The following is a 21,572-nucleotide window of genomic DNA, read 5'->3' on the forward strand; positions in this document are numbered from 1 at the left end:
CAGAAGATCAACAATGTTTGGTCCACCAGCTCCCTGCCACTTGAGCTGGCCAGATGACTCCCAAGACAGATCTGGCACCTCTCTCTCACAGAGAGCCCAGACCTATCCAGAAGCGGACAGAATACCAACCCAATAAAGCATACCTCCCTAGATCTCTCACCTCTAGGGAGATAGCCGATGGTATAGGGTGGTACCATTGATGGTATAGCTGAGCCACCCTCTCACAGCGGCTCAGCTCCAGACTCTCTGAGTCCGATGGGTTCGTGAGGGGAAAAGAGGAATTAGAGCAACAATTGACCAACATAATCTGAGGATGACAAAAGTTCCAGTCACAAGAATCTTCTCAAAAATGAGAAAAGCGAAGAAGGCTAAAACAGCAGATTGATGCAAGCCGAGTAGCTCAAGTCCAAATGGCCACAGGCCACAAACACCACGAGCTGACCTGTGCCGCCTGACCAACAGCGTGCAGCGCCAGAAATCCAACGCCCAGCCGAAGGTCCCCTTCGCCAGAGAGAGGCACGAAACAGACTCCCAGTGGCCAGTAAACAGTAGCAGACAGCAAGAGCAAAAAGCCATTTCGCATACTCTCAGCTTTCAGCGTTCCGTGTTTTGGAGGCCGCTCTAGGCCGCAACTCTATGGCTCCGAGAAACAGCTGCTCAGAGCCCTCCAAGCCGCGGCAGCTCACCGCTCCACAGAGGGCCTGTGTGGAAACGCTGGAAACACTGGAAAACGCTCTGAAGAACAACGCTGGAGTGCTTCAGAACGGGTCTGCATCGCCGACGGGAATATCAGCCATCTCTCTTCCTAGCTCTTTCAGCTCAGCAAATTCCAGCGCAGAGGGGAAACACCTCTGCAGCCCCCCTTCGGACTCTGAGGACGCGAAGGACGCCAAAATAGCCGGAGCTCACCACGGAGCTCACCCAAGCACGTCCGCCATCTTGGGCATTTTGTCTGTTTCTTTCCCAGGCATCCACCAAGGCATCGACTGGGCTGTGAGTGAGGGTGATGGGTATAGACCCAAGCGCCATCTGGAACCGTTCTGGTTCCATTAGGCACCTGGGGCAGAACCACCTGGTTGGTCCCGCAGCCTAGCGGTGGGGGGTGGCATAACGGAAGACCAGCCGCAGGAGGTGATGATCGGACCATGACAGGGGAACAATAGTTGGTGAACCCCCTCCCAAATCATCCAACCACTGTCCAGACAAGAACACCAGGTCGAGAGTGTGACCCCCCCCACATGAGTCGGGCCCTGAATTACTTGGGTCAGGTCCATGGCCGTCATGGAAGCCATGAACTCCCGAGCTAACTCAGATGACCCTCCCAGGGAAGGCAGGTTGAAGTCACCCAGAACTATAAGCCTGGGGAACTCCACCACCAACCCTGAGAGGGTGTCGAGCAGCTCGGGCAGGGCTGTTGCCACACAGCTGGGCGCCAGGCATGTGAGCAACAAGCCCATCTGAACCCGAGGGCCACATCTCAGGAGGAGGGACTCACTCCCGGCCATCTGGACAATGGTGGTCTCCCACGGGCATAAAGTCTCCCAGATAACCACCGCCACCCTTCCACCCCTACCTGAGCCCTTGGCCGGTGTAGCACATGGAAACCTGGGGGGCATAACTCGGTCAGAAGAACCCCTCCCTCAGCCCAACCAAGTTTCCGTGATGCATGCCAGATCTGTGCATTCCTCCTCGATCAAATCATGAACGAGGGGAGGCTTGTTAACAACGGATCTGGCATTAAGGTAGACCAACCTAAGCTCAGGGACCTGATCACCCTCATCCCAGGGCAAAATGGTGCTAACCGGAGGGTCGGAGCGCGCCACCACTTGAAGACAGCGGGGGCGCGATCCCAGATGTTGATGCGGCCCTCCGTGCAACCACCTGCTGCCATTCCCTATTGTGGGGATTTGAAACCCCACCCCAGCACACACACAACCAGCAGCCTCCACCCCCAACCCCATCCCGCCGGGACCCCTAACAGGCCCAGACTCAGTGCTGGTTAATAATTCCCTCCCCATCCTACTATTCCTCCCCCTCCCTAACCTTTTAAAATAACCGGCTAAAAATATATCAGGGGCCTCTTAATGCGTCTCCACCCAAGGCCCCTGTCTAAGCCTAGCCACCTCTCAGGGTCCCAACAATTGGGCCCGTCATTAAGGGGAATGCAGGAAAAGGCGGTCGGTCATACCCAGGAGGGAGGAACCCCCCTGAGGGCATACAAATCGGCTCCAGAATAACGCAGGCAAACCATACGATAATAAAAGTGTCCACATAGGGCAAATATTAACAATGAGTAGTCAGATGGTGTAGAATAATACCCAGATGGCAATGATATTGGGTGCGGTAAGTATACCTCAGTCCACTAATCCAGCTCAGCTCTCACCCGAGATGGTAATCAGAAAAGAAACCCCAACCATCCTCTCACTATGGCTGAGGAGTTCAACCTGGGGTGGACAGAGTAAGGAATCCTGGGGCAAGCCTACCCCAACTGGTCTCTCACACCAGTGGGGCGGTCGATGACCAATCCAAGACCGCCCTCCCACCACAGTCAAGTCCCAGGTCCAATCCGGACTATCAATAGGGAAGTCTTAACTCCAACCGGGCATTAAAACGCAGCCATGGCCGATCTTCGGGCCATAGTAGTACCTGCCAACCAGCACAAGGAAGTGAGCCAGGCCGCAGCCGATCTTCGGGCCGCCGGCCACTGCCGCCATTCGGGGGGGCAAAGGCATCCCCACCCACAAGTGCCCGCCAGCTGATCCAAACGATGGCCCAGGCTGCAGACGACCTCCAAGTCACTCCACTCCCGTCAGATCCCCTGAGTCAGGTCGCCCCCACTCCCCCAAACAGAGGGAGGGCACCCACAGTGCAATGGCAAGCAGAGGGCATTTCCTCCAAGAACAAAGGAAGCTGATGCGCCACCACGCTCTCCATAACCTTTGCTGAAAAGTGAAGGTTGGAGACCGGACGATAATTGTTCAAAATAGCCGGGTCCAGAGCCGGCTTCTTGAGAAGGGGCCTCACCACCGCCTCCTTCAAGGCGGTAGGGAAGGTACCCTCTCTCAAAGAAGCAGTTATTACTGCCTGGAACCAGCCTCGTGTCTCCTCCCAAGCTGAATGCACCAGCCAGGAGGGGCACGGGTCCAATAAACACATGGTGGAACTCAGTCTCCTCATGATCCTGTCCACCTCATCCGGGGTCACAGGATCAAATTCATTCCAAATGACATTCTCAAGACCGCTTGATTCCTCCCCGTCAGTCTCTGTCCAGTCAGAGTCCAGACCGGCCCGAATCTGAGCGATTATGTCTGCAAGATGATGACTAAACTCCTTGGCCCGCCCCTGCAAGGGCTACTCCCTCACCTCCTGATTGAGGGAGTGGTTCACCCTAAACAGGGTGGCCGGGCAATTATCTGCGGACGCAATGAGGGCAGTGAAGTCGTTAGACTTCGCTGTCCTCATTGCCGCGAGGTAAGACCTCGTAGCGGCTCTCAAACGCAATCGGTCAGATTCAGATCGGCTGGATCTCCAACAGCTCTCCAGACCCCGTCTCTGACGCTTCATCTCCCGGAGCTCCACAGAAAACCATGGGGCCCATCGGGATCTGCGCCGGATCAGGGGTCGCAAGGGTACAACACGGTCGAGCACCTTGGTGGCAGCCCTTTCCCAGGCCTCCACCAATGCGTCGCCCGGGCTGTGAGTGAGGGAAATAGGTATAGACCCAAGCGCTGTCTGGAACCGTTCCGGATCCATTAGGTGCCTGGGGCAGAACCACCTGGTTGGTTCCGCAGCCCAGCAGCGAGCGGTGGCAAAACGGAAGACCAACCGCAGGAGATGATGATCGGACCATGACAGGGGGACAATATTTGGCAAGCCCCCTCCCAGATCATCAAGCCACTGTCCAGATAGAAAAACTAGGTCGAGAGTGTGACCCCCCTCATGAGTCGGACCCTGAATTATTTGGGTCAGGTCCATGGCCATCATGGAGGCCATGAACTCCCGAGCTAACTCTGACGATCCCCCCAGGAAAGGAAGGTTATAGTCGCCCAGAAATATAAGTCTGGGAAACTCAACCACCAACCCTGAAAGGGCGTCGAGAAGCCCGGGCAGGGCCGTTGCCACACTGCTGGGTGCCAGGTATGTCAGCAACAAGCCCAACTGAGCCCCAGGGCCACACCTCAGGAGGAGTGACTCACTCCCACCCATCTGTACAACAGTGGTTTCCTGCGGACATAAGGTCTACCATATAACCACCGCCACACCCCCGCCCCCTACCCTGAGCCCGCGGCCGGTGAAGCACACAGAAACCTGGAGGGCAAAGCTCAGAGGGACACCTGCCTCTGAGCCCAACCAGGTTTCTGTAATGCATGCCAGATCCGCGCATTCCTCCTTGATCAAATCACAGACGAGGGGAGCTTTGTTCACAACAGATCTGGCATTAAAATATACCAGCCTGAGCTCAGGGGCCTGATCCCCCTCACCCCCAGATAAGCGGGTACCAACTGGAGGGTCGGAGCGCGCCACCGCTTGAAGACAGTGGGGGCGTGATCCCAGATGTTGATATGGCCCTCCGTGTAACCACCTGCTCCTGTTCCCAATCATGGGGATTTGAAACCCCACCCCACTGCTGGGAAAACTGGAGGTCCCCAACCCCAACCCCGTCTCGCCGGGAACCATCTCAGGCCCGGACTGACAACCGGTTGATAAAATACACCCCATATCCCTCCCAACCCTACCATTCCCCCCCCAACCCCTTAAAAAAACGGGCTAAAAACATACCAGGAACCTCTTAATACGTTTCCACCAATGGCCCCTGTCTATGCCCAACCACCTCTCGGGGTCCCAACAATTGGGCCCGTCCTTAAGGAAAGTAGAAGAAAGAGCAACAGGTCATACCCAGGAGGGAGGAACCCTCCTGAGGGCATACAAGTCCACGCTAGAATAACACAACCGAACCATATACTAAAAATGTCCGCTTAGGGCAGTTATGAGCAGCTAGATACTAATACTGAAATGATGTTAAAGTAATATTAAGTCTGGAGAGTGTCTCAGATCCACCGATCTGGCCCCGCTGTCACCCAAGCCGGCAACCAGACAAAGGAGCCACAACTGTCCTCTCACAACAGTTGAGGTGTCAAATCTGGGGTAAAAACTTTCTTAACTGAGGTAGGCGTTTTTCCCCATTACAAGAGATTACCTTTTCCAGGGCTTAGTCTTCTGCTGTTTCAGTTCTGTACAGAGGAAGAAGGTGAAATGTTTAAGGACATCAAGCTAGCTCAGCTTCCTCTTTCCAAGAAGAGCCACTCAGTCTGCCCATCTTTTTTTTACCCTGCAAGCCCCTTTTGAACCAATAGTGCTACCTATCTTGATGAATAGGGATTCTCCACATCTCTCGGCCTCTCTAATGAAAAGGATTCTTCCAATGGATCCTAAAATAACAATGCAAAGCTTCTGTCTGTTGGCATTTCAAGAAATCCACAGAGACAGGACTTCTTCTTTTAGCATGGTGAGGAGCTGTTCAGGCCTTATCGACTCAATGCAAATCTCCAAACTTGTTGAGAGCCGTGGCCTCCACTTCACTATGTTCTCATTTCTAGGGAGAGAATGAAAGGCCAAAGATCAAAACTAGCCATGTGATGCCTCCCCTCTGCAAACGTTTCTTCTAGCCCTTCTCTTGAGGGCTTTAGTGCAGCCACCCTTTGTGGGACTTCAGAGTATTTCAGCTGAGAACACCTACCTCATGGAAATGAGAACTGGCATCACTTCTTCCTTCCTGGGGCTCTGGGCAGTGGCACGAACACCCATCAAAACCTGCAAGTAACAATTGTTCATTTGAAGGTATAAATCGAAGTTGTTTGCATATGGTGGGATGTTGCTGTGACCAGGTGGGAAGGCTTCATTACAGTGGGCAAAAAGACAGCAGATTGTGGAAAATTTGGGCAATAGGAAGAGGCTCAAAATGGCTCCCCTCCAAGCCCTCAATATCTTTCCACAAATCCAAGTCGCTTCCCTTTCTTCAGGAGAATCCTGTGAATGACAATGATTCCTCTTTAGCCATCAGGAAAAAAGAGACTCAGAATTCCTACTAAAGCCCTGTCCGGAAACAGCAGGGTGCTGGAGGGGATGATGCAGAAAAAGGAAAGGAATAAGAACGGTGGGTCATATCCATTTAGTTCTACCAGCCCACTGTAATAGGCCCTTCCCTGCTGCTTTGTGGTAAATCAACCAATCACACCAGAGCTTGGATACATATGGTTAGCCTAAGTATGTTGTCCCAAAGGCCAGGTGTCACCTTGCTCCCTTGCCTAGAGCCCTCCAGCACAGTTCACTCAGAGTAGGAGACCTGAATAGAGAGACTCTATCCCTCCCCAAGAGAAAACGCTTTGTCTTTCTTATCCATGGACTGGATGAAAGGCTGGCCTCTGAAGCCTCGGCAGCCTGCTCCCAGCTCCCCTCAGACTCCTCATCCAAGAGGTCAGATATGGAGTCGAAATCCTTCAGGCTGTTGTTCCCGGAGCCCACCTGGACTTCCATCGACTCCTGCAAATGATAGTATCAAGGCTAAATCCTAAGTTTTCTGCATCCCAATAAGATTGCTCAAGGACAGGGTGCGTTCTGGCCCTGTGTGCCAACAGCAAGAGAGCTTCCATCGGCCTCATTGCCGACTTTCTTACCTCCGAGGTGCGCGTCTTCTCCCCAATAGGAGAGAGCTGCTCTTCCGCTGGCTGGTGGTCTTCATCCTGAAATAGCAATGCAAAGATTCTGTCTGATGGCATCTCCACAAATCTGCAGAAATGGTGCTTCTTCTTTTAGTGTGGGTAGGAGATGTTCAGGCCTTACCGATTCAGTGCAGGTCTCCAAAATGGAGGGGAGTTGTGGCCTCCAGTGCTCTTGCTTTTCCTCTCTGGGGAGAGAAATGAAGGGGCCAAAGGTCAAAAGTAGCAATCAGCCTTTTTAAAAAAGTGGTCATGTGGAGGCTCTAAAAACCGTTCCATTTGGCCTGCCAAGGGGATTGGCATGCCAAAGTAGTTTCTCTCAGAGGCAGAGGGCAGAGATGCCTGCCTTATGCAAACATTTCACCCTCCGAGGTGTTACCTATCTTGAAACACAGGCACTATTTTCCTCCTGCACCTTCCTTGGTCAGCATTCTTCTGATGGATGCTGAAATAACAATGCAAAAATTCCATCTTTTGGCATATCAACAAATCCGCAGCAAAAGGGCTTCTGCCATTACCATTGTGAGGAGCTGGTCTGGGTTAGGGTTAGGGTTACCGACTCAGTGCAGGTCTCTAAAATTGTTGAGAGCTGCAACCTCCACTTTGCTGTCTTCTCAATTCTGGAGAGAGAAACGAAGGAGCCAAAGATCACAACTAGCCAGGAGCCTTTTTTGAGAGTGAACACGTGGAGGTTGTAAGAGGCCTTTCAACTGGACTAATTCGCTCTATCCCATAGAACGGTGGAAAAAAATAAGACAAAACTGAGACAAAGAAGTTTGATGAAATTCTGCATTTAATCAAAAATTCACCTTGTTCCTAACAAACGTATAATAAAAATAGGCCTAAACTAAATTATTATCTATAAAGTCTTTTTTAGTTTTATTTTCAAAACAGTAACAAGAACAAATACAACAATAAGAACAATTACAACAACAAAAACAAGATGACGCAGAAACTTCCTCGGGGGAAAGTGACTCCTCGCAGGGCTTCGTCGCTGGGGCTGATTCCATCGTCCATCGCCGTCCGTCTATACGCAGGTAGAATAACAGAACAGAATAACAAGAGTTGGAAGGGACCTTGGAGGTCTCCTACCCCAACCCCGTACTCGTGAACGCATTGTTCCCAGCATCGCCTCCATTTGTCTGCTGTGCTTCTGATGCAGCTATCAAGGAGGATGAGACTGCCTCCTCGTGAGTATAGAGCTGCCCTATGGTGCTCCTGCCTTTTCTCTGCCCTACCTGTTCTGGGATGAGTGCAGAAAGCAGTTCCTCCTCCAAACTAACCATCTGCAGCTGCCTGCTTTCCCAACCGGAAGCCTCAGGGTTGTTCTGCCGCACCTGTTCTTCATGCAAATCACTCCGCTGGCTGCTCGGAGGCTTTGACCAACTCACCTCCTGATGGACCTGGGACCGGTTCATCCTCCTCCGATCTGCCGTCTGTAGAGGCATCTGGGGAAGCGGGGAGAATTCAAAGGCTATTATTACCACATGCTTTCTGTAATATAAAGACTTTAGTTTTTCTGGAGTTACTTTTGATACTTTACGTGGAGTGGGTTGCCATTTCCTTCTCCAGTGGACCTCGTTGTGTCAGCACTCTGCACTACAACCTGTCTGACTTGGGTGACCCTGCATGTAAGAGCTCATGGCTTCATTGAGCAAGGTGTTGATACACAAAGAGGCTTTTAATTAGAGACTGAGGTCCAGGGCGTCCTCCTCCAGTCTGCTGAGATTGTCCAGCGTGTCTTCCCCTTCTTCAGGAGAATCCTGTGAATGACAATGATTCCTTTTTAGCCATCAGTGAAAAGAGACTCAGAATTCCTAACAGAGGCCCACTGCCCAGAGCCCTCCAGCACAGTTCACTCAGGGTAGGAGACCTGAAAAGATGGACTTTATCCCTCCCCAAGAGAAAACGCTTTGTCTTTCTTACCCACGGACTGGACGAAAGGCTGGCATCCGAAGCCTCGGTAGCCTGCTCCCAGCTCCCCTCAGACTCCTCATCCAAGAGGTCAGATATGGAGTCGAAATCCTTCAGGCTGTTGTTCCTAGAGCCCACCTGGACTTCCATCAAATCCTGCAAATGATAGTATCGAGGCTAAATCCTAAGTTTTCTGCATCCCAATAAGATTGCTCAAGGACAGGGTGCGTTCTGGCCCTGTGTGCCAACAGCAAGAGAGCTTCCATCGGCCTCATTGCCGACTTTCTTACCTCCGAGGTGCGCGTCTTCTCCCCAATAGGAGAGAGCTGCTCTTCCGCTGGCTGGTGGTCTTCATCCTGAAATAACAATGCAAAGATTCTGTCTGGTGGCATCTCTACAAATCTGCAGAAATGGTGCTTCTTCTTTTAGTGTGGGTAGGAGATGTTCAGGCCTTACCGATTCAGTGCAGGTCTCCAAAATGGAGGGGAGTTGTGGCCTCCACTGCTCTTGCTTTTCCTCTGGGGAGAGAAATGAAGGGGCCAAAGGTCAAAAGTAGCAATGAACCTTTTTTTAAAAAGTGGTCATGTGGAGGCTCTAAAAACTGTTCCATTTGGCCTGCCAAGGGGATTGGCATGCCAAAGTAGTTTCTCTCAGAGGCAGAGGGCAGAGATGCCTGCCTTATGCAAACATTTCACCCTCCGAGGTGTTACCTATCTTGAAACACAGGCACTATTTTCCTCCTGCACCTTCCTTGGTCAGCATTCTTCTGATGGATGCTGAAATAACAATGCAAAAATTCCACCTTTTGGCATATCAACAAATCCGCAGCAAAAGGGCTTCTGCCATTACCATTGTGAGGAGCTGGTCTGGGTTAGGGTTAGGGTTACCGACTCAGTGCAGGTCTCTAAAATTGTTGAGAGCTGCAACCTCCACTTTGCTGTCTTCTCAATTCTGGAGAGAGAAACGAAGGAGCCAAAGATCACAACTAGCCATGAGCCTTTTTTGAGAGTGAACACGTGGAGGTTGTAAGAGGCCTTTCAACTGGACTAATTCGCTCTATCCCACAGAACGGTGGAAAAAAATACGACAAAACTGAGACAAAGAAGTTTGATGAAATTCTGCATTTAATCAAAAATTCACCTTGTTCCTAACAAACGTATAATGAAAATAGGCCTAAACTAAATTATTATCTATAAAGTCTTTTTTAGTTTTATTTTCAAAACAGGAACAAGAACAAGAACAAATACAACAATAAGAACAATTACAACAACAACAAAAACAAGATGACGCAGAAACTTCCTCGGGGGAAGTCTCTTTTAATTAGAGACTGAGGTCCAGGGCGTCCTCCTCCAGGCTGCTGAGATTGTCCAGTGTGTCTTCCCCTTCTTCGGGAGAATCCTGTGAATGACAATGATTCCTTTTTAGCCATAAGTGAAAAGACACTCAGAATTCCTAACAGAGGCCCACTGCCCAGAGCCCTCCAGCACAGTTCACTCAGGGTAGGAGACCTGAAAAGACGGACTCTATCCCTCCCCAAGAGAAAACGCTTTGTCTTTCTTACCCACAGACTGGACGAAAGGCTGGCCTCCGAAGCCTCGGTAGCCTGCTCCCAGCTCCCCTCAGACTCCTCATTCAAGAGGTCAGATGTGGAGTCGAAATCCTTCAGGCTGTTGTTCCTGGAGCCCACCTGGACCTCCATCGAATCCTGCAAATGACAGTATCGAGGCTAAATCCTAAGCTATCTGCATCCCAATAAGATTACTAAAGGATAGAGTGCATTCAGGCCCTGTGTGCCAACGGCAAGAGAACCTCTATCGGCCCCTTTGCCGATAGGCCTAAACTAAATTATTATCTATAAAGTCTTTTTTAGTTTTATTTTCAAAACAGGAACAAGAACAAGAACAAATACAATAATAAGAACAATTACAACAACAACAAAAACAAGATGATGCAGAAACTTCCTCGGGGGAAGTCTCTTTTAATTAGAGACTGAGGTCCAGGGCGTCCTCCTCCAGGCTGCTGAGATTGTCCAGTGTGTCTTCCCCTTCTTCAGGAGAATCCTGTGAATGACAATGATTCCTTTTTAGCCATCACTGAAAAGAGACTCAGAATTCCTAACAGAGGTCCACTGCCCAGAGCCCTCCAGCACAGTTCACTCAGGGTAGGGGACCTGAAAAGACGGACTCTATCCCTCCCCAAGAGAAAACGCTTTGTCTTTCTTACCCACAGACTGGAGGAAAGGCTGGCCTCCGAAGCCTCGGTAGCCTGCTCCCAGCTCCCCTCAGACTCCTCATTCAAGAGGTCAGATATGGAGTCGAAATCCTTCAGGCTGTTGTTCCTGGAGCCCACCTGGACCTCCATCGAATCCTGCAAATGACAGTATCGAGTCTAAATCCTAAGCTATCTGCATCCCAATAAGATTACTAAAGGATAGAGTGCATTCAGGCCCTGTGTGCCAACGGCAAGAGAACCTCTATCGGCCCCTTTGCCAAGACATTCTTACCTCTGAGGTGGGCGTCTTCTCCTCGGTTGGAGAGAGCTGCTCTTCCGCCGGCTGGTATTCTTCTTCGTCCTGAAAGAACAATGGAAAGATTCCGTCTGTTGGCATCTGCACAGAGACAATGCTGCTTATTTTATCGGGGTAGAAGCTGTTCAGGCCTTACCGATTCACTGCAGGTCTCCAAAATGGGGGGGAGTTGCGGCCTCCAGTGCTCTTCCTCTTCCTTCCTGCGGAGAGAAGTGAAGGGGCCAAAGATCAACAGTAGCCACGGTCACGTGGAGGCTCTAAGAACCCTTCCAGCTGGCCTGTCAAGGGGATTGGCCTGCCAAAGGGGTTGCCCTGAGTCATTCTGCCTTTAGCAGAGGCAGAGGGCAGAGATGCCTCCCCTCTGCAAAGGCTTCACTCTCCAAGGTGCTACCTACCTTGATAGGCAGGCACTGCTTTCCTCCTGCACGACCCTTGGTCGGCATTCTTCCTACGGATCCTGAAATAACAATGCAAATATTACAACTGTTGGCATATCAACAAATCCGCAGTGAAAGAACGTCGGCCATTACCATGGTGAGGAGCTGATCTGGGCTTACCGACTCAGTGCACGTCTCCGAGATTGCCAAGAGCCGCGGCCTCCATTTCGCTATGTTCTCATTTCTGGGGAGAGAATGAAGGGCCAAAGATCCAAAGTAGCTATGCGATGCCTCCCCTCTGCAAACGTTTCTTCTAGCCCTTCTCTTTAGGGCTTTACTGCGACCGCCTTTTGCAGGGCTTCAGAGTACTTTAGCTGAGAACACCTACCTCATGGAAATGAGAACTGGCATCACCTCTTCCTTCCTGGGGCTCCAGGCGGTGGCACGAACAGCCATCAAACCCTGCAAGTAACAAAGAGCTCAAAATGCTCTTCCTTAGTATTTCCCATTCTTTTCCCCTCCAAGCGATCAAGATCTTCCCACTAATCCAAAAGTCTCCTCTTGACTTTGCTAGACTGGCCAGCTTCTCCCAAGTGAGAATTCCAGCCTTTTCCCTGCTGGTTTTGAGGCACGGACCCTGACTGGCCATGTCGCATAACCCTCCTTACCCCTGGGAAGGAAGTTGTTTCTCCATGAGACACATGAAGATGTGTCTTCCATTCTCCCTGCTGGTCGTCCTGTTTTTGTGCCTCGACAGTCCTGACCAAAAGAAGAAGGTGGCATGTCAAAGAATCTCCATCTAGCTCTGCTCTCCTTTCTAAGACCAGCCATTCAGCCTGCCCATCTTTTTGCCTCTGCAAGCCCCTTGGGGACCGGAAGCCCTCTTGGGGAGAGGCTTTTAGAGACCCTGCACTCCATTGATGTTGCCTCACTGTGCCCAGGGTTTGAGGAGAAGGAGGTGGTACCTGAAGGCTCAGGGATCTCCTTTTCATTGCTCTTTACGCAGCAGAAGAGCACCGAACATCTTTTCCAGATGTTCTGTGAAAAGAAGAGAAACAGATGAGTCAGTCAGAAGAGTTGAGAAGCGTGACTTTCTCCCCTACTGCCAGTTTCTTCGCAGTTGAGATGGCCACACTTACTCTAAAAAACCGTCGTACAGCCATGACCCCAAGCAGCTGTTGCTCCTTTCACTGCACGAAGGGAGAATGGGCAGCTGGGCCCTGGTTGGTGGCTTTTCAGGGAAACGTTGGCCACATTTTAAACCTGCCCAAGGAGGGCAGCTCACCTGGGTTGAGGAGTGTCTGGGCGGCCCAGTGGCTGACTCCTTTGGTGGCCTTTGGCCTCTGCCTTTCATGTGGGAAGTTGTCTATTCATGAACAACAGAGAAGCACAATCATTGTGGCACAAAGCACAAAGGAATAATACAATCCGAGGATGAATGGGACTTTTAGCCCAACTCCCTGCCCAAGGAAGGGCTCCTCCTACCATTTCAGACAAATGATTGTCCAATCTTTTCTTGAAAATCTCCACAATGCAGCACACACAACTCTTGGATATTTTGTCTGCATACTCACGTAGACTTCAGGCATGACCTTCCCAGTGGCCATGTTGCAGAGCATTATTTTGAGCCTTCAGCGTTCACTTAATGACTTCAGGATTGGCTTAATGACTACAGCATTCGCTTAACAGCTACAGTAAAAATGTTCAAAAAATTAGGTCGAGTCACATGATGCCTCGACTTTTTAACTGCAACAATGTATGACTGTAATTCGGGGCTCAGTCGCAGTCTCAGGTGGAGGACCCCTTGTACTGATAATGTGACTTCAGGCTCAAAGAGAAAAAAGTTACAGATTTGTGATGACCAGGAGCGAGACGCTGTACTTAAATGTCTTCTAAATAAATTGTGAAGCATTCACTGCCCTAATAAATGGAGGCATTTCTTCTTTCTTCAGGAATGGGCTTGCTAGTAGCAAATGCATTCTATTTTTAAATTTCCAAATATCATAAAGTAGGAATGAAAAAATAAATAAATACCAGGTTCAAAGCAACCAGCTTCACAACTTATACTTCAGTTATAGCGAAAGATTCAATGACCTGCTTCACAGAAAGAGAACAAATTCTTATTTTTTTTCAGGTTTGCAGGTTTACTTCTAAAACGTCTATTGTTTCACATAGATATCCTTTTTCTTCCTCCAGTGGGAGAATTCTCATTTATTTTCATATTTTATATGCTGTCCTTGTATCCTCTTTGAGTTTATAAAAATATCTAACTTTGATATAATGCCCCAAACAGGAACAAACATAGTCATTGTTATGACTGCATTTCTGAAGGATGGGCTTCAGCGTTGTTTGTGAAGTGATTAGAGACATTTCAAAGGAAGGTTGAGGAAAAATATTGGAAGCAGGATTAAGTACACATAGTACAGGAAGTCCTCAAATTTCAACAGTTCATTTAGTGACCATTGAAAGTTACAGTGACACTAAATAAAGTGACTTATGACTGTTTTTCACACTTACAACCTTTGTAGCAGTCCCATGCTCATGTGATCAAAATTCAAATGTTTGGCAAATGGTTCATACTTATGACCGTTGCTGTGTCCAAAAGTCATGCGATCACCTTTTGCAACAGTTTGAAAAGCAAAATCAATGCGGAAGCCAGGTTCACTTAACAACTGTGTTACTAAGTTATCAACTGCAGTGATTCATTAAGCAACAGTGGGAAGAAAAGTCATAAAAAGGACAAAACGCACTTAACAAGTGTCTCACTTAACAACAGAAATTTTGAGCTCAGTTGTCATCATAAGTCGAGGACTACCTGTGCAGGAAAATCAAGCTGAGACTTGAGTCCATAACAAGCTGATATTTAGTTTGAGTTTGTCCCAAGAAGCTTTATAGTAACAAAATTGTCAATATTGTAAAATTTATATTAAAAAACAACGTGAAAATGGATTATAAACAGGTTGCCTTAGCTGAACGATATTTCTACCCAATCCTGCCTTCCTTGGCTGTAAAAATGTATTTATACTGGTAGTCCTCGACTTACAACCGTTCATTTTGTGACCATTGAAAGTTGCAACAGCCCAGAAAAAGTGACTGATGACCATTTTTCACACTTACGACCTTTGTAGCAGTCCATGATCATGTGATCAAAATTCAGATTCTTGGCAATTGGTTCACACTTATGACCATTGCTGTGTCCGAAGGTCACATGATCCCCTGTTGCAATCTTTTGAAAAGAAAAATGCAGAAACCAGATTCACTTAACAACCGTGTTACTAACTTCACAACTTGATTCCCTTAACAGCTGTAGCAAGAAAGGTCGTAAAAGGGGCAAAACTCTCGCTTAGCAACAGAAACATTGGCTCAATTGCGGTCATAAGTCAAGAACTACCAGTATAACTCTTAGTAGTTTTCCTAGGGCTAAGACTCTGAGCTTTCCTCCCATCTGTCTTCTACTCCCAGCTCCCAAATTTCTCACATCTCTTCCCTCCAAGAATATAAACACCTAAATATAAATATAGACCAGGAGGAGGAACCCAGTGTTACTGTCCTTTGATGAGGCTAAGATCCAATCCCCACTCCCTGAATTTCTGGGCAAGAGGAAATGGCCGCCTCCTTTCCCAACCTGGGGCCTAAAAATCCAGCCTGAGCTGAGGAAGGTCTGTAGTCCCTGCAGTTTGTGCTTTTGTAGTCGCCTCTCGGGCTGAGACAGGTACTATTCCACAACGTATGCAGTGAAGACACTTGTGCGCAAATACAAAATTCCATAAATAACTATGCACAGGATTATGGTGTTGATAAAATACCAGGGCAAAACAAGGCAAGGCAACTGGAAGGAATGGTTACACTGGATATTTCCTATTTGGGAGCAAATCTTTAAATCTCTCTTACAATTTACCACCCGCCCCTCTCTCTCTCTCTCTCTTTCTCTTTGTGTCTGTGTGTTTATGTGATTGTTTATTTAGTACATGGCATATCATTTATTGATTAGCAATATATGTTATCATTTCATCTAGACTAATTATAATAAAATATAAATATTTTAAATGTTAAAAAATATGTTCAAAACTAATCTGTAGGGCATCTAACCTTTGAAGTGCAGCATTGTTTATACTAAAAAAAATCAGATACTGTATATATGCCCTCAGTTTACAGCAGGGCATGATGTTGAAAGGATTTTATTATGCTTAAGGTTGATGTTAGTAATATTGATATTTGGATTGTGTTATTTTGTAATCACTATTTTGTAGTCAGATGCTTTATGTATTTTGGAAAAGTAAAAGCCTCATGTTAAAGGGGAGGGGGAAAAGGAGCTGTGGTGGAGCCTGGGTTGTTGTGTATGAGTCATCATGTAGGAATTATTTTTCTGTACCTTTTGGTTACTAGCACCAAGACCAGATCTCTTTGTTCTGAAGGGGTATAAAAGGTGGAAGACATCTTTCCTGGTTGTTGCCTTCATCTCTCTACCAGCCACGAAGAGAGATGTGGCCACCCAACTCTATTTTGATCAAAATAAAAGTTGTTTGCTTGCTGAACCTCGGCTCAGGAGTTTCTTTTGGCTCTTTTAAATTCCTGAGTAATGCTGGGGCAATTGTGAGGCTAAGTGTAACGTGGGGGCAAAGCTTCAAAGGCTCTCTCCACATCTGGAGATCCCTGTTAGGATCCCAAAGAAGCTTTCATTTATCAATGGGAGGAAACCAACAGCGACTGAAGCGTGAGTCTTAGAGCACTCCTGGGCATTTGGCCTAGAAGACTTCTATGCTTCATCTTTGCCGGTGGATCCATGTTTGAGGAACCTGAACGCCCGAATTCAACAAGGTTTCATGCTTCTCTACTGACGGGAGAAATTGCAACAGGCGCCTTGGTGAGTAAAAGAGATGAAAAAAGCTTTGGAAATCCTAGAATAAGGCAGGAGGTTGATCGCTCCGACTTTGTCCTCTAGAGATAAGCATAAAATGTTTTGTTTTTCACTATTGTTCAATCTGTATACCTACCTTATTCTGTACACCGCCCCGAGTCCCTCGGGAGAAGGGCGGTTTATAAAAACAAACAAACAAATAAATAAATAAATAAATAAATAAATAAATAAATAAATAAATAAATAAATAAAATGAATGAATACATGAGTAAATAAATGAATACATGAGTAAAAAAAGAGGAAGGCGAGAAACTGCCTTCTAATCACTCAGGATAGTGAGTGATTTAAGGAAAGTAATTGAATTGGCATGTATTATTTTTTTTGCAGAGGTTTTGGTAATTTTGAAATAAGATAGGGGGCTGATCTCCCCGACTGGTCCTCCAGAGAAAAAAATTAATTACTAAATTACAAATTAACTAAGTGAAAAGGGAGGAAGTCGAGAAACTATCTTGAAGAAGAAGAAAAAGAAAAAGAAAAAAATATGGGGAATCATCAGAGTAAAGAAATAAATCAAAATGTATTCCTCTGCAATTTTGTTTTGAACAATTCGAGGTTTTGAAACCAAGTGGCTAAGTTTGTCCCTGTCAGACAATGTCTGGTGGTGCTTTTATTATTGTTGTTGCTGTATAGCAGTAAAAATCATCTTCAAGAAGGCAACTTTGAAAAACTTTGTAAACCTCCAGTTGGCTAGTTTATCTGTTAACAGTTAAAGCCACGGAAGAAAAGAAAAGAAGATTCAAGGAAATGAAAGCAAGTTTTTCCCCCTCTCTTTTTCTTTTAATCTCACTCTTTGGACTATTCAATTCCCTTTTGTCGGAGGTGAGGACACCTCCCCCTTCACATCTGCAAAAGACCCCAGGTTCAATATTCCTTTTAGTCTTTCCCAACTGTCTTTTGAAGTTGGTGGGATAAATTGTAAGTAACCATAAATGTTCTCCTTTTAATTAAAAGGGGAGGCCTGTTTTAGCCTCAAACTCCAAATTGATGTGTGTTTTGTTTTGTTATACTGTATATATATTTAGACATTTGGAACATTAAGCTTGGACTTGGCATGGTGAGAAAAATGGGAGATGGTTAAAACCATGTTTGGTTGGAATCACCTGATTTTTCTTGCTTCTTGCGGGACAGGCCATATGTCTAAATGAATGTTGTTTTACTAGTATCTGTGTATATATGTCTGTCTGTGTTGTTCTGTGTTATTCCAAGACTTGGAAGAGGGTCAAAACCCTCTCTGATAACACCAAACAAAAAGGCCTTATTTAAAAAGGTATGGTTTGCCTGGGAGAAAGTATGAAATGAAATTTTTGTATGTGAAATTGTTTATGCAAGCAGTTGGAATGGACGTGAATGAGTTAATTTGCTGATGTGTAAATGTGTGAGTGTTAGCCCTCAAAACCCACCCACCCCCATCCCTGGAACAGTAAATTGCTGATTTTATTGTTGTAAAAGAAAAAGAAAACCGATAGCAAGTGTTTGCATATGAAGAGTTTTATGGGGGATCTGTGAGTGAATTTATGGAAAATGCATGCAAAGGAGAGCAAAGTATTTTTTTTAGTGGTGAGATTTTTGTAAAATTTCTTTTACTTTTCCCCCCCCTGTCTCTTTCTCTCCCCCCCCCCCACCGCTGTGTTACTTTAAGAGTGAGAGAGAGAGAGAGAAGAAGGGGGGGCTGGTCGTTTTAACTGGGGTTTTTTTTTCCCTCTGCTCAGAATTCTGGTCTGAGGAAGGGGGTGGATGTGCAATTTAATACCCACTCTTGCAGTTTCAGCTTGCAATTTTTTTTCCTGGAAAGTACTTGTTGGACAATTTTTTTGGGGAGAAATCTTTGAGTTTAAAAGAAATTACTTTGAATTGTTTTGCTTAGATTTGTAAGTTTTAACTTATTTAATGGAAATTTGTTTCCATCTGATTGGAATTTGATTAAATTGGAATTTGACTAACTTTATATTAAAAGCAATACTAGAATTTGATATAAAACTGTTTCAGTGGCTCAGAATATCTCATTAAGCTTTTTGTGGAGTTGCAAGGGAGAATTGAGAAAATTGTGGTTTGATCCTTGTTTGGAACAAGAAAGGAGTTGAGAAGATTTTTAGGATTGTGAATGGCTATGTTGTTTTGACTAACGATTTGTATGCAAAACTGTTAGGAAAAGAGGCAGCCAGTAGCATTTTTGTCTAAAATTGACATTTGGGGAAGTCTTGGTGGTTAACATTTCTTATTAAGTGTGGGTAATTTTAAATCAGAAAGCCGAAAGGAGGTAACCACTTGTTCATAGCAAAGTAGTTGGGAAACAAAAAAAGAAAAAGAGGGACATAATGAAGGTGTGATAGTAGATGAGGAGGGGAAAATGTGAGTGGAAGCTGGGAGAATTTCCCTCCCTTGGTCAGCACTAACCTGTGGATTTTATGCCTTACAGCAGGCTCTGAGGTTGTTAATAAGGGAGAAGCAGAATATGTACACTGACTCCAAGTATGCTTATGGAGTCTTGAATATTTTTGGAGAAGAGAAATGTAGAGGATTCATTAATAGTAAAGGGACACAGTTGGCTCATGTAAAGTTGATAGTGGAAGTAGAAAAGACAGAAGTTAGACCAGAGTGGCGGAAGAGAAGGGAAGGAATGGATAATAGAAGGAAGAAACAGGAGAGTTGTTTTCAAGTTGGTTTGCACAGACTTATGAATTGCATGCATTAAAATTGTTGGCAGCAGGAAGACTGCCACTAACGGGATCAGCACAAACGTGTGAATTACAAGCCCTAGAATGTTGAAGGAACAAGAATGTACTATAGAAATATGGAGAGAGAGAAACATGGGAAGTAGAAGAAAGTGGGAGGTAGATATTGCATGATGGAAGATGGATGTTGAGACAGACGGAAAGAAAAGAAAGGAAAAAGAAATAGCTAGAACACAGAAGCAGCCACTATAAGGGGGTAGCAAGGGATCAATGCTGATGGTACTAAGCAATGAACACTCAAAACTTCTTAGGATATGTAATAAATGCGAGAATGGTTTGTTTTATCAGAAACTTTTGGGATTTTTGCCATGAAGAATGTGAATTTCAAATTGTGTTGAAAAAGTGGAAATACAGTATCTGTATGATATTTAATTTAATAATTTAATTTAATAATTTGATTTCTATGCCGCCCTTCTCCCGAAGGACTCAGGGCAGTGAACAGGGCAATACACAATAAAAATCGAATACAAAAATTAAAAAGTCATTAAACATCATGCCCATAAAATCAATACATATTAAAGTTAAAACTAGTTTTAAAAACCCAACCCCATCCCGTCAGACCAGGCCAGCTTGTTCGAAAAAGAATGTTTTGAGGACTTCCGGTGGCTCCGCGGCGCCGGAGACAGCCTTCCCGGGCTGCCCGCGGCTCAGCTGTGTGATTTTTCGCCCGAAACAGCGCCGATCAGCTGTTCGGGCAAATTTGAAGCCCCCTCCTTGGGAGAACAGGAGGGGGTGAGCCCCCAGGTAGGGGTCGAGTTCTCCGGGGCCGCCTGAGCTTGGAGCTTGGGCGGCTGAAGGATTGAACTCCCCCGTAGCCTGGGCTGCTCCCAGCTGGCTAGCGTCTCTGCTCCGGACTTTATGGAGCAGAGCCAGGCGTCTGCGACCATCCCTGCTTGAAGGAGAGACTATGAAAGGAAAAGAGCAGGCAGAGCAGTACAAGAGGGAAAGATGAAGAGATGAAGAGGATTATTTTATTTTACTCTCGAGCTTGATGGACTTTGCTTAAAACTTAAAGTGAAAGTGCGTCACAATTGTAAGTAAAAGATGGCGGCTAAACCTCCCCCTAGAACTTTTCGGAGTGCTGGAAATTCTCCGGTGCAACAACAATCATTATTGCAGGCGTTGCATTCTCCCGATGTATTGACATCGAAGGATCTTGAAAAACATACCCAGTTAATTTTGGAGTCAATGGGTGTTAAATTTGTACAGATGGAGGAGAAATTGGAGAAATTGGAGCAGAGAATGGAAGAAAGGATGGAACAGAAACTCAGAGAGATGAAGGTAGACATTTTGTCCTCAGTGCATAAAGTAGCTAAATGTGTGGAGGTGCTGGATGACAAAGTGGAAGATTTGACTCAAAAGAATGCTATATTAGAAGCAAAAGTATTGGAAATTGAAGATTTAAAAGACAAAATGGATAGCGAACTGAGTCTGGCTCAATTTTACCAGATGCAGTTTGCTGTTAGAATTAGAGGCCTAAAAGAGAATATTAAGGAAGATTTAAAGCAGCTGGTTTCTGAGGCTTTTGAGGTGGTATTGAACCATCCAGCATCTGAAATAAAACAAGGCATGGACAAAGTGTTTCGTGTGAACTCGTGGATTGCTAAACAGAGAAAGTTGCCTAGAGATGTGGTGGTTTATTTTGTAAAAAGGGAAATTAGAGATGAAGTTATACAAGCTGCCTATGATACTAAAGTTGTGATTGCTGGTCAAGAAGTTTTGGTTCTAAAAGAAATTCCTCCAAAGATTTTAAAGAGAAGGAAGGACTTTATATTTCTTGTGCAAGAGCTCAAGCAAAGAGATATAAGGTTCAGATGGGAGATCCCAGCTGGGTTGAGCTTCATGTATGATGGCAAAAGGTACTGTTTGGGTACTGTGAAGCAAGCGCATGATTTTTACAACAATGTCTTAAAAGCAACCCCATCAACACTTTTGGAAGCTGCAGAGGGATCTGGAGAAGGAGAACATCAAGAGGATGAAGATGGACAGATAGACGAGAATGGTACAGGAGGAGATCAAGCTGCAACTCTTTTGGATGATCCTAGAGAACAGAGGGTGACGCGTGCTGCCTTAAAACGCTCAAAAAAGATAAAAAAATAAGACCAGTAGAAATCTATGGAACTTCCACAATATACTTACAGTCAAGTGGTAGTTGTGTTTTTAAGAGTTTTGGGATGATATGTATGGTAACAGAATCTTCAATTTGGAATTAATGGACAATTTACTACAGAGGAAGAGGAAGAAAGTTTTGTGGGTTTGTTGTTGTTGTTGTTGTTGTTAGCTGCGAAGTCGTGTCCGACCCATCGCGACCCTATGGACAACATTCCTCCAGGCCTTCCTGTCTTCTACCATCTTCTGGAGTCCATTTAAGCTCACACCTACTGCTTC

Source organism: Vipera ursinii (genome assembly GCF_947247035.1).
Source record: "Vipera ursinii genome assembly, chromosome: 2".
In the NCBI taxonomy this organism is placed as follows: domain Eukaryota; kingdom Metazoa; phylum Chordata; class Lepidosauria; order Squamata; family Viperidae; genus Vipera; species Vipera ursinii.